Source organism: Sturnira hondurensis, unplaced genomic scaffold, assembly GCF_014824575.4.
Source record: "Sturnira hondurensis isolate 20B ecotype Veracruz unplaced genomic scaffold, ASM1482457v3 Scaffold0007036, whole genome shotgun sequence".
NCBI lineage: Eukaryota > Metazoa > Chordata > Mammalia > Chiroptera > Phyllostomidae > Sturnira > Sturnira hondurensis.
In genome coordinates, this window is record NW_028079667.1 from 335952 (window position 1) to 350706 (window position 14755).

A 14755-nucleotide genomic window follows, 5' to 3' on the forward strand; every position below is an offset into this window, starting at 1 on the left:
TCCTATGCAACAGATGAGGCAGAGTGTGGAGCTGAGGACCAAAGAATCACCATAGCTGACATCATCCATCCTGCAAACACCTCTCTGAAAAAGTGTTAACATTCATTTTTCAAAGAAATTTGAAGTTTTGCATTTGCTTTAAAGCTACTTTGTTTTTGAAATAAGTTGTAAATTCTCCATTTCTTGAACACAAGAGTATAATATAAAAGAGAATTTCAATTCTTGATGTTCTGGCCTGAAGTCATCGGGTTAAGTAGTATGAAATTTGAGTTAGTACATTTACAAATTTCACCCTGAGAATATATAGGGTGACTCAAAAGTTTCTCAGATCAAGGTTGAGTGGAAAAGCTTTTCAAAGACTTAAGTCTGATACATGAATGAGTACACTTGCATGCACAGACCCATGCACTATACACACACACACAGTCATGCAACATCAACCACGGACTGATCAGTTCTGTCAAGTACAGGGCCCCTGTCGGAAAGAAAGAAATAGAAGGGACATGGCAGGGAAGGAAAGCGGAAGGAGGAAGTGAGAGAGAGGGAGAGGAAGGAAGAGGGAAAGGATGAAAAGAGGTTTGCACATGCAAACATAAAGTTCCAAAATAAATAAAAATCCTGAAAAATTAAGTACAACTCAAATTTCAGAAAATCACTTTATACAGGGTAAGAGAAAGTAGGTTTACAGTTGTAAGTACATGAAACAGAGTTTATTCTTGTATTATTATTTACTAGTTGTGCTATTTTCCATACAAACAACTGTAAACCTACTTTTGCCCTACCCTGTATTTCTCCATAGACTCACAGGATTATTTTCAGAAATGCCTTACCTGATTTATGATTGGATTTTAATATCTCAAAGCTCTTATGGCATTATCTTTTATTTCAATTTTTTGTAAATGCCCAACATAAGCTATATTCAAAGATGGTGCAGCATAGTGATGACAGATATGTGCTGAAATCCTGGCTTTGTCACATACTCTGACTGGTTTACCAAAGGTATCTAACTACTCAGTGGTAAACTGAGCATCATAACCTCTACCCCTTCCGGGCTTAAGTGAAAATAAAATAAGCTCCTGCACACAAAGTGCCTGGCACAGCGCATGGTCCAGGGTAACATTCAAGAAATGTTAACTTCCCACTAAACCCCAGTTCTCAACCCCGGCCACATATTAGAACCTGGGGAGCTTTTTAAATTCTGAGACCCAGGCCCCCTCTCATTCCAATGGAGTCAGAATCCCTTGGGGTGGAGCTGAAGCACCTGTATTTTTAATGCTCTCTTGGTTACTTTAATAGGCAATCAGGGTTAAAATCCACTTAAAAAAACATTTTGTGGTCAAGGACTGCCTATTTTGTTCACCACTCTGTACCTAGCCCAGCACTCAGTGCAGGGAAGGCACGCAGTGCATGTGCTGAATTAATGAGTAATAAAGGTCCATCTCTCCAACATATTTCAAGGTAAATCAACAGCAAATACCAATACTTGGAATGTTTATAAGCCAAGAACAATCCAGTGTCTAAATAGAAAGTTGAGTCCCCCAACGCTTCCTTATTTAACATCCAAGCAATAGAAGCATTGGCCTGTGCAGTCATCACTGTACTGTTTCAAGTAAAATATGACATAGATCATTTTTTTTAATCAGTAAAGCAACTAAGAACAGCTTTTGCGACAACTTCTAAAAACCTTATACTCAACCTTTTGTCTTTGCGGTATACTCATGAATACAAGAATTTTTGTCCACAAACAAGAAAGAATCAAAAGCCTCAAAGCAACACCAAATAAGTCAGAAACAACTACAACATAATCATTACTATGACTGAAAAACATCTCACAAGATTGGTTGAAACTTGCCTGGCTATCTAGTCATTTACTCAGTCTTATACCAGAGTGTCACTGTTCTAGAAGAATTCTTTGTCGTCTTTAATTTGCTCCCTTATAAACCCATGAAACAAAGTTCTCATACTTCCACCAAGCATGCAATGTCTTTTCAAAATGCCATTTTACCTCTTACTAACAGCATATTGTACTCCTCTCTCTGTGCACCCCACAGCCCTTGCAGTTCAAGGCTATATTTGATGGATATCTTCAAGACAGTAAGTAAACTCAGAGTAAAAGGAAACATTATTCACTGGTTGCACTAGTCGGCTATTTCCATAATAATGCTGTATGACAATACATCCCCCCAAGTCAGCCATTGATAATAACAAGCACTTATTTCCTTGTTCATGAGAGGGCAGGACAGCTACGGTTGTGAGAGAAGTGAGAGAGGCCGGGTTCAGCTGAACAGCTCTGTTTCTCATTCCAGGTCAGCTCCAGTGCTCCAGGCTGAGGTGCAGACCTGCCCAACATGTCCCATTTCAAAGTCCAGGCAAAAAGGGCATGTTCTTCTTGTGGGGCAACCACTAGAATGTAGGGAAGCAAGCCCAACCACACAAGTACATTTTAAGCATCTGCTCATGTCACATCTGACTATATCTCAATGGCTAAAACAAGGCATGTTGTCAATTCCAAAAATCAAGGAGAGAAGAAAAGAGTATCCTTCATCCATTATGAAGTCATGGCAAGTATATGGATGCATAATTCTGTTCATGAGAAGTAAAGAATTCAATCTACCACAATGAGCAAAATTTAGTGGCACACAGCAGACAGTCCCTGCCCTCAGAGGCCAGAGAGTGTAACAAGCGATATGATTCCCCACACTTAGACCTGTACCTTTCTTTTCCCAAAGCATCAAAATAACTCTCTACCTGCTGGAATTTTTTATTATCGTGATTAGTTAAACAACCAAGATCAGAGGGTCAGTTCTGGAAGACTCCCATAAAACGTAGAACATTCCCTGGGAGGCCGAACAATGGCATAAGTATCCAGAGCCAGGCACACCTAGGCTGGAACTCTGCATGTATTACTTTACTTGCAATCCATGTGACTTTAAATAAATTGATTAACTCTTCGAATCTTAGGAGGATTTTTGCTTGCTAGATTATTTTTGGTTGTTGTCATTTTGCTTCATTTTATGTCTATAAATTGGAAAAGTAGTATTGATATCAAGGAAGAAACAAATGTCAGAAAAGCGCCTGACATAGGATCGGTGCTCAATTTACTCTAGTTCCCTGTTACCCCTGGCAGTGGTGCCTTCGTGAGACTGGCTGTTTACTTTCCATAATAACAGAGGAGAGAGAAGCGAGATGGTGACCATACATCCTGAATTTCCTGGCACAGTCCTTATCTCTATAAGTCTACTTGCATCTATCACACAATGTGTTCTTATTCTGAGTTAAAAAATAAAAAACAGTATCATTCTTGGATGGATGACCTGGCAGTTTCATATAAGAAAGAAGATATTTATCACCGTCTCCCTTCACCCTGCTTCATTAATCCCTCTTCATCGAACTGGAACGCATTTTACTTAAATATCCTTTACTCTGCAAAGGTTTCCCTGACCCCACTCTGCTCTATGGGCTGGGGACCCCCCAAGTGTGTTCATAATATGCTATAATTCTCCACCTTAAATTTATTATGCTGTATTGCAACCGCACATTTATGTGGATCCCACTACTCTTGAAGCTCCTGTCTGTCTGTCTTGTTCACCGTGTTTGCAGAACACAGGTACAAATCATCAGTCTACCATCAGGTGGATACTAATGGGCGTCCAGTATTTTTGCCTGGCCAGCATTCAATCCTTCTCCTTGTGTTATTTCCTTAAGAGACATTACTTTTATCCTTGCCTTATTTTAGCCTTAACTAAAAATCTACCCATAGACTTTTTTACTAAAATAAAACAACATATTTCCTCTTTTACATAAAACAGATTGAGTTGGGTTTGGAATCTCCAGCTGAAACAAATCTAACGTATAGTGATACTAGTTCCTGGCAAAGAAGGATTGTCAGTTATGGACCTAAAATACAGAATTGTGTGAGTTAATGCAGAATGGATTTTTTTCTTCTGCCTCCACGTGAGAGCCAAGATTGAGTCCATTAATCTGAGAGCTGGGGCCAGGGGCAGGGAACTGGGCCTGTTGCTCTGAGAAGCATGAAAAAACAGACGCAGGGCTCAGGGGCTTGAAAGTCATGGGAAAAACAGTAAAGTGGGAAATGCGTAGGCCACTTGAAAACAAACTTCCCAACCTCGTCACATTGCCATGCCCTTCCCACACAGCATAGTCCCTTGATGGATAGGAGAAAAGGATCAAATGGTTAAGCTTCAGGGAGAGGCTGACAGATATTTTTAGGAGTGAATGGAAGTCATTAGCACTGTGACATTCCTGATGCGGGCCTGGTCACCCAGCTGCCTGTGTGCCTTTGATGCCGGCACAGTACAGCTGCTCCTGCATGTTTGCTCTGAAAGTAAGACCAGACACCTGATCCTCTGCCACAAGCCATTACAAGTTACACGTGCCTAATTCTCCCCAGGCTGTCTAGAACCTTTGGACCTGTCATTTTTCCCCCACTCACACCAGTGGGGATTGTCTTCTCTCTCCCTTACAGTTCCATAGTGTCATAAAACTCTACACGACTAAGGGATTTCCAATAGTAGTGATGTATTGCATGACTTAATGCAATAGGAAATTCGATAGTCTAAACCACATTTTACATTAAAAAGCGGGGTGAGCACAAAGGAAATGGGCCTCCCTGAACCCCCTCATGGCTGTGGTTGCTCCCAGCTTTCCAGAGGAGCACCTGTGTGTTGCTTACAGCCAGAATTTGAGGCAGAAACAAGCATCTGAGCACTCGGGCTTTACACCTATAAACCACAGTCTTAACAAATATAAAAATACAGTCCTTTCCTATTTCTTTCTGTATAAGGACAGAGGGGTGAGCAAAGCAGGGCAGACTCAAGTCTCTGAAATTGAGAGTCACTGATTTTTGACTAGGACCAAACCCAGAAGTGCTATATTTTAAATGGTTTTAAAATCATGTTCTTCAACCTCCCTTCCCTCACATGTAGGTCTGGCAAGAGCCTGCTGAGGATTCTGCAGTAGTTAACTGATTATTTTTACCACCAGCAATATTTTGCTTGAGAGTAATAATAATTCCCTATCTCATTTTTATTGAACTAAGTTTTAAGAAAATATATTGGATAAAGGTTTTAGCAAGTTGTTATTATCATTTAACATGATAATAGATATTAGATACGGAATTAGATATTATCTCAAAAAGTTCTGTGGTTTTAAAAAAATTGGTGGTGGCTACTCCCAAGTGTTTCTCAGTCCTCTAACTTCTGGCGTCAGGGCGAACCCCTTGAACTAGAACAAATTCTGCTTAAATGGGTGTGGCACGTCTATTCATTTCATTGCTGACTTTAATCACTTTAGCTCCCACATTCCTACTAAAAACATGTCCAAAATATAAATAAATAAGTATATACCCTCTACTGTAAGCCAAGACAGAAACCCACGTCGAACCAGGTTAGGGAAAAGCAGAAGAAATGAGCTCAGTGCTTGGGCTGTGCAGCCAAGGAAGGCACTAGAATTTCTCTCTCTCTCTCTCTCTCTCTCTTTCTCTCTGTCTCNCCCCCCCCCCCTTAGCTCAGGCTGGCAAAACAGAATACCATAGCCTGGGTGGCTCAAACAACAGGCATTTATTTTCTCACAGTCCTAAGGGCTTAAAGCCCAAGATCGGGGTACCAGCATGATCGGGTTCTGACGAAAGCTCTCTTCCTTTGTTGCAGACTGCCACAGTCCCGTTCTCACTCTGTCCTCACGTGTCCTCACTGTGTGCATATGGAGAAAGAAATCTCCTCCTTCCCCTCCTTCTCCTCCAGGACACAGATTCCATATTGAGGATTCCCATCATTATTCCTGTTGAGTGCAAAGGGGAACTAGCCAGAATATAGCTGTAAGGAAGCAAAAGGTGTTTTACTAACTAATGAAAAGAGGCTCTGGGACACACTCAAAGAGCAGGGTGTGTTCCAGGATGTGGTGTAAGAGCAACAAGGTTAGTCAAGCAGATAGCCATCTGGACAGTCACTAGGGAGGGAAATTTTGCCCCTGTGCATGAGCTCAACTGACCAATCAAGTAAAGGAGCACGAGCCAGTGCATGAGTTAACTCGCCAATAATCAGTAACCCTATTGTGCCCCTGAGCCAACCGCTAACCGCCACATCTGCTTCTGTATCCAGCTTGCTTGCGGGCCTCCATAAAACCCTAAGCCTGTAAGCATTTGGCGCGACTCTCATTTGCAGCCCTTGTGGGCACCGTGTCTCCGGACACTTTGGAGAGTTCGCCCCTGTGCAGGTTAAACTTGGCCAATAAAGTAACATCTTTGGAACCCTGAAAGTCTCCGACATTTGTTCTCGTGGTTGGTGGATGCAACAATTCCCTCATCTAAACTTAATCATTACACAAAGACCCCCACCTCCAAATAATATCATCACACTGGGCTTCAATAGTGGCTTTGGGATGACACAAACTTTTGGTCCCAGTCTCTCTCTCTCTCTCTCTTAAACACACACACACACACACACACACACACACACACACACACACTCCTCCCAGTGTCTACCTTTCAGTCTCATTTTCTCCTATCCCAGCTTGACAAGAGTTCTGACTGCTGAACCATCCAAATGCTCCTATTTCTATTCTCAGGCTAAAAATGCAACTTACTCTCACTGGTTCCATGTTCAAAACTCCTGGAGAAAGGCATCGATTGATCCAACCTGGCTCTGATGTGCATTCCTGGAAAAGTCAACAGTAACCAAGAGAATGGCACCACCTATTCAACCAAAGGGCTCAGACAGGAAGCAGCATCCCTACGGGGCCACACATGGGATTTACAACTCATGTTTATGAAGACTTGTTAGAGCACCCTGGTGATCCATGTTAAGTAAAAATAGCAAGATATTAACCAAATCTAAGGAATGATAACCATATTATAAGAATATAAACTTGATATTCACTTGATTATGGTGGAAACCACCTTACTCACTGCATTATCAGCCATAAGCTGGCATATAATAGATGCTCAATGAATACTTGTTAAACAAATACATGCAATAAATTTGAACAGAGAACAATGACAAAAACTGTATACACCAAATTCTAAAAGCAATAATCTCTCAATGTGAGATTAAAGAAAATTTTTAAATTTTCCTTAGTATACTTTATATCTACAGTAAGTCTGTGGTGCTTTTGAAATCAGAAATGTAATGTTTCTTTTAAGTAAGCTTAATGAGAAAATGAGTCGTCTGTGTTTTTATGGACAGAAAAATTGGAGTGTTATCAAGTGCCTTTGACAGCAATCAGCAGTTTTTCCCCAAGAGACTCTGGAGATGGTAAAATGCAGGACCTGCCCCCTCCAGCCCAAAGCAGGTCACCTAGCGGGTGGAGGGTCTCCTGGGAAGAAACCTTGTTCAGAGTTGTTCTCCCTGACATTAAGATAACAGAGGCAGGCCCCTGGCTCCCAGGCCCACTGTGGTGGAACACCTCCCAGAGTCAGCATTCAGGGCTATTTTCAGCTCCCCCAGCAGCAGCTGACAAGAAAGCAAAAAGCCGAAAAGCACTGAGGCCTAACTGGTGTGAAGCTACTGGCCTAACCATCATAAAAAGAAGTCAGTTTGTTCCCCCAAAGAACAGAAAGCTTAAAGAAATCTGGGAGATCACCCAGCCCACCAATCATTTTACTGGGAAAAAGCTGAAAGGCGGAGTGGCCAAGTGACTTCTGGAACATTAAGCCACTTGCACTTAAGTTTCCTCTTCCATTCAAAACCCAAGTAAGCCTGGTCTTAGTGTACCCAACTTAAGGTTTATTCATCTCAGCCCTCTAAAGAATCACAAACTCACAGCCCTTGAAGAATGGCAACCTTATGTAACAGAAAGCAAAGGGAACAGGTATTTCACAGCAGAGAACACAGAGTTCCTAAAAATCTCTCTGGCATCTCGCTTTTCTTCAAGTCCTGTGCATGACGGTTATTTGCCGAAGTTCGTCTTCTGCCCTCCTCAAAATCCCCAGCCCATCCCTAGCTTTCTGACATTGTGGCCAGCTGGTCTTCCCCACTGGGAGATATACCCCCAGGTATCTGAATGCTTTGTTGTGCAACTCACTGTGCCCTCTTCAATTCTCCTGCCACTTTTCACCCATCAGCACAACAAAGGACCAGCAGCTGACTAAGCAATCAAACAAAACCAAAAAAAAAGGGATTTTAAACATGAATAACTTACAGGATTTTTTTTATTTTTTACACATGTAATAAGTGGTAACAATATGTACTTCATAGACTTGTCTGTGAGAAATAAACACGGTAAACGAAGTGAAGTACTCAGCACACTCATCATGGGTGCTCCGCAATGGCAGCCTGCTTCCTGAGAGGCATGGCCAGCAAGGCCAAGTGTAGGAAAGGTGAATGCAAGCTGGCAACCCTGAAGGCACTACTATTTGCCTTAGGGAGTGGTCCTAGGCAATACTGAAACTTAACTTCAGCATTTTTAACCTTCAAACACCTCGTCACTCCATCTCTACGCGTTTATTTCCTCCCTGGCCCCTCCCACCTTCCCAATTTTTTCTCATTTTCTTCTTTAAAATTTTTTTTAAAATTTACTTTTAGCGAGAGGGGAAGGGAAGGAGAAAGAGAGGGAGAGAAACAGAAATACATGGTTGCCTCTCACATGCACCCAACCAGGGACTCAGCCTGCAACCCAGGTATGGGCCCCAACTGGGAATTGAACCAGCGACCCTTTGGTTCACAGGTCAGCACTCAATCCACTGAGCCACACCAGCCAGGGCATGTCTCATTTTTTTAAAGTCTCTGTAGACTGGCTGGCAAACAGGATTGATGAGGTGTTCACCTTGGCACTCAACCCCTGACCTCCACTCCACTTCTGTGTCATAAACTCTCATAGACCCACTCACTTCTCCACAGTATTCACAATCACAACCCTATTGGTATAATTACTTGTCTCCTCTGACAGGGTATAAATACCAAGAGCACAGAAACCATGGTGCCTTGTTATCTACTGTATCCCATGATTATATGCTATCATAGCATCTGGCACAGGAAGGACAGAAGGAAGGGAGGGAGGGAGACAGGACGAAGGAGGGATGGAGGGTAGGATGGAGGGAGGGAGAAACAGTAGTATCACAAAGAAACCATTTCACCCAAAGAAATTTGAACTCACTTTGCTTTATGCCCTGCTCCTGACCTTCTAAGACACTTCTCAGACATAAAAGGGCCACCAATACTAACCTAGTGCTTCCACTCCACTTCCCTACCTGTTACCCATTGAACTGCTTCCACCATTTTTTTCTGGTAGTGCACAGCTATCTTTACAGATATATTCATCACAGCAGCAGGGGAGCATTATACAAATTTAGAATCAGGTCGAGGCATCCTGTATTTGTGTCCTTTGGTGACTTTGCCACGCTGCTTAGTCATCCTCTCTCCCGGTTCCTCCTTCCTCTATGACCCCTCCCTTTCAGAATCCGTACCCACCTCCCACCCTCAAGATTTCCATTTCCTTGTGCATAGGAATTGCTATCTCTTCAGTCTCTGGGGGTATAAACTCTTACTGGGGGAGAGTGGAAAGGTAACACAATCAAGAGTATGCCCAAGCTTTGAGACCACGGCTCACGAAGGTTAATGAGGTTGATAGCTAGGAGTTGTCCTGCTCGCCAGCATCCCTCTGTGGACACCAAGAGAGGGTCTGTTTCCAGGGCCAGTGACAGTTACACAGCTCTTCTTCCTTCACTCAGCCAGCCCTTACTTACTCTTCCTTTAATGGTACGTACAGTGCCACCAGATTTTTCGCTCATGAGACTCTGAACCTCATGAGAGAAAATTTTCCTTTTCCGTTTACACATATGCAGTTTTCCATAAATGCATAGGTGTGAGCATACTAGACTTGCTTCTAGTATAGAGTTTTAAATTTTTTTCCTGTTTTTTTTGTTTTCTCTCTCCCTCATTGTTATTCATGTTAACTACCCAAGAGATTTATCTTTAGGCAGCTCTCTTCTTGCTTGTGTAATTATGTATAAACATCTGTATACATATAAACCTGTAGCAGGGAATACATTTTTGTTTTATAAGGGTGAGATCACATTCTATAGACTTTTCTGTATCTTGCTTTTCTCACATGACAATAATTCAGGGAACTCCCTTCCAGTCACCTGGTGTGGGTTCATTTTTTTGTTGTTGTCTAATGGAAGCATAATGTTCCATGGTATGAACACTCCACAATGTACTTACTATTCCCTTACAGACGGGCACTCATCTCCTCTCAGTTTTTGCCTAGTTAATGCCGTAATAAACACCCTTGAACATATATTCTTAAGTACTAGTGCTTTTTCTTTAAACAGTTTCTCAGAAGTGTGATATGCTAGGTGGAGGGCAATATGTATTTTTAATTTTAATATATATTCCTAGTTTATTTTCCAAAAGGCTACAACAATTCACATTTCCACCCGCAGAGCATGGCAGTGCTCATTCCCCTGCACGCCCACCAGCAGCGGCTGTCACTCAGAGTCCTGGCATTCCCTTAGGTGTACAGCCGTCTCCTTGTTATTTTCATTGACAATTCTTTGGCCTTTAGTGAGTTTGAGTATCTTAATTCTTTCGGGAATTGCCTCCTACTCTTCTTTGCTCATTTTTCCACTAAGTGTTTATCTTCTTGTCAATCTGCTAGTTCTTTTTTACATTAATCCTCTGTTCATACTCTATGTTTTTCCAAATCTATTTTTTATTTAGGCTTTTATAGTGTCTTTCATCAGACAAAAGCTTTTTTCTTTTTCTATTTTAAACTTGGAAATACAGCAAAAGAATTCTGTGTGTCCTTTCATTGTCAATGATGGGCATTGTTTAACAGGCCCATTGAAGGATATTTTGTTCTCTGGGTCCTGGAGACAAGGAGATGTATCATCTTTTATTATTAAATTTATTGGGGTAATATTGGTTAATAATATTATATAGAATTTTAGGTGTACAACTTTATAATATGATATCTGTGTTCTCACTCACTTTTGTGCTCACCAACCGAAATCTAGTTTCCTTCCATCATCATATATTTAACCCCCTTTACAATTTTCACCCTCCCCCACCTCTAGCCCCTTTCCTGTCCAGTAACCACCATTCTGTTGTCTATATCTATAAATTTGGGGGGGGGGTTGTTTGTTCATTTGTTGCTTTTTGTTTTATATCCCACATATGAGCAAAATCATATGGTTCCTGTCCTTTTCCGTCTAACTTATTTCACTCAGCACAGTACTCTCAAGATCCATTCATGTTGCCCCAAATGGCAAGTGCATTATTTTTTATTTGCTATTTACTATTTACTATTGATTAGGACCCAGAGTCTGTGACGTTTCATGGTAATTTATAGTTTTCTCTCCAACAGAGATGCAAATTATTTTTATCCGATAGAGAAAATAAGTCCTAGCTGCATTGCCTTGTAGCCAGATTTGTCTTGAAGTTAGTAAGTTTGTTTCAGGCTGCTTTTCCCAACTAACTGTATACATCTTTGCTCTCTACACACTCTTTGAACCTGTCTTATCATTCTGCTGGTTCCCTCATTAAAGAATTTAAAAATTTTTTGACCTGTGCTCAATTTATATTCACATTAGAGTCCTGTCTTTAATGTTTGTTAGTTATCTTTGACACTGGATTTTTTGACATAATGTGAGAGAGGGTTGACTTTATTTTCCCCACAGGAACAGTTAGTTGCATTGCTCTATTTGTCACCTAATCCATCCTTCCCCCTTGTAAGTAGCAATACTTACCTTTGCCATGCGTAGAATAAAACGGTCTTGCAGACAGACAGCATGCAATGCATATATTTTGGATGAAGTGTACATATGTTCACTATACTGGGTTCTACTCCTTAGTTCTCGAGTCATCTCTTCTGAACTTTTACTCTATTCTTTTGCCAATACATTGACTTGTTTACTGTGGCATTGTTGTATTACCTGATGCTTAAGAGGACTTTTAGTTCTCTTTTTCAACATTCTTCTTTATTCATGAGTTCTTTTCCTTCCATATAAACTTAAAGAACATTTTCTTCAATTCTAAAAAGCAAAATTCTGTAAAATTTTACTGGAAATTGTAGATTTTCCTATTAATTTTGATAAAATTGATATTTTGTTATCTTTAAATTTATTTAATTATTTTAAGCCCCTTTAAAATATACATAGCAATCAAAGTGCCAAGATTATAGGATGTGTATAAGGGAACCATAAAATTGTTACTGAAAGATACAGAGTATGCTAGGATACAGGGGCTTAAAGTAACAACTATGAGCTCTTGCTTTGTGTCTCTCAATAACAACGTTATGGTTTTATACAGGTCCTGTATCTTGGCACCTTTCTTGCTATGTATATTTTAGATTTTATTGCTATGTTAAACACAGGACTTTTTTTCACATTTCCATTTTTAGATGACTTTTACATCTTTATCTTGTTTGCAAATGCCTTACAAAATTCTCATTGTTTTTAATAGTTCATATCATTTCACATAGGTTTCATCTCTCTCTGATCCCAAAGCGCTTTTAGAGTAAAATCAAACCAACAGCCCACGTGATTTCTTTTCTGCTGATGAGCATCTACTGGCAAGCTTCAACACACTTTTTTGTTTAGTGCTCTATAACTTGCTGTAAACATGCTCTTTTTGGCTATGTTTAAGCCCTGCTCGAAAGAAAAGGAAGAGCCCTACAGGAAGGCCATCCATGAGGAGACACTGGATCTGGGGAAAAAAATCCAAATGAATGTGAAGCAGTGGAAATTAGAATTAGAAGTCCCAGTGAGGGGAAAGCGCTATGCCTCAGGCCCAAGGGATCATTTGGAATGGAACAAGATTAGTAACAAAGGGAGAAGACAGACCTGGGAGCAGATTAGGATGCAGAACAAGAAAGAGGTCAGGAAAGTTTTTTCAGAACTAAGCTGTGATCTAGCAAGGATGCCCAAGTCCTAAGCATATCTGGTGCAGGTAACAGAGCTGGAACCCCATTCAAAATGCAGACACTGATGAAGCACTGTACACATTTTAAAAACACTCTGAAGCACTGTACGCATTTTAAAAAAGGAAAGTAGCTTTATGTAGACATTTTCAGAAGAGCATATACAAATTAGTAAGTGCCTTTTTAAGTACTCTTTGCATAATCCAGACACCTTCTTTGTGATGTTCCTGGCTATTAATCCTGTATTGTTTTCTGGTATTTCTTTTCCCTCTTGGGCTTCGAATAAGTGAAAAGGGAAATACGGTTGTTATCTTTTTATGAATAATATACCAATACTCACTTTCACGTAATTTAATCATAGCATTTTATAGTCTATAAAATAACTTTCTGAATTCAAAATAGTCTTTTATAGAGAAAAAAATCACCAAGGGGACATATGTTTTTCAAATCCACTTGTTCTTCATGTTAGCAATGTTAAAAGAAGCAGTTCGAGCTAGCCCATTCTTGTTCTCAATGTTATGATTGACAGGCTTTTACCGTAGAGGAAATATCTTCATTTGCCATCATCTGAGTCAATATTGTTGTAAGAGACATTTGATCAGACCAATGAATCACCAGACTCCTTTACTTTGGATAAATAGAACACTAGTAAAATACGCTGATATCACTTTTCATGGGGACAATGAAAGAAATTCTGCAGGCGGAACAGCTGTATTCTCTTTATACTTAAAAAGAAAAAAAAGAACACACAAAAGGAGCAACACTGCTTTCTAGGCTTAACCCCATGGTTATCTGACCTTACCTCTCATGGGCTCCCATCACTTCACTCCAAAAGCAGCCATGCCCCCTAGTGTTGTGATAGGCATACAAGTCACCCCCACCCCAAAGGCTGGGGTCTTTGTGGGACTGCTCTAAGCCTCCCACGTGGTTCTCTCACCCTTCATTTACCAACCCAGCTATTGGGAGGGAGTGTTTTCTGCTCTGGTCACCACACTTCTGGGCTCTTCCACAGGTGTGTGACTTTCAAGTTTTTCTGAGTGTGGTACACACACACACACACACACACACACACACACGTATTTTTTACCTTACAAACCAAGACCTAAACAGACACGAAATAACTAAAACAAAAATGTGAAGAAACAATACTTACCCTCACAGCATGTGACGTCATCTGATTTTTTCCCTTCTATTTTATCCTCTGCTTTTAAAAATTCCGGCCATGACCCACCAAATCAAAATTTCAGAAGCTAATAATGGGTCACAGGCCTTAGTTTAAAGAAAATTGCCTTCATCTGTGCCTGAGAGCACAGCCCTGACTCCCACTCATTTCTGAAGAGAGTAGGAGGGTGACATATATATAATCATTGAATCATATGTAGTAACACTCAGCTTAGATCTACCTTCCTCTCAAGACATAAAGTCCCATGTGGGAAAGTCATTTAGTCATTCATTCATCATGTAGTCATTGGAAAACTGATATTAATTGAGTTACCTAGAGTAAGCCAAGAAACAGAAGCCAGCAGGTCACTATCAACTGACACATATACCACATTCCATCCTGTTTGTAGTAAGGACAATAAGTGTTCCTTATTGCATCAGGAACTTCTAGGTGGTGGAGATGGAGTGGAGAACAAGGACTGTTTCCTGCGGCTTGTTGTTGCAGGAGGAGGATGTGTTCCATAAACCATTCATTTTTTTAGCCCAACCATTCTTCACTAGGGTTTGATTTTGCTTCCTGGAGAAGTCCAAGGGACATGTGGCAACACCTGGAGACAGTCTGGGTTGGCATGACCAGGGGGTGCTAAATGGCATCCAGTGGAGAGAGGCCTGGGATGCTGCTGAACCTCCTACCGGCCACAGAACCCCATCCCTCACG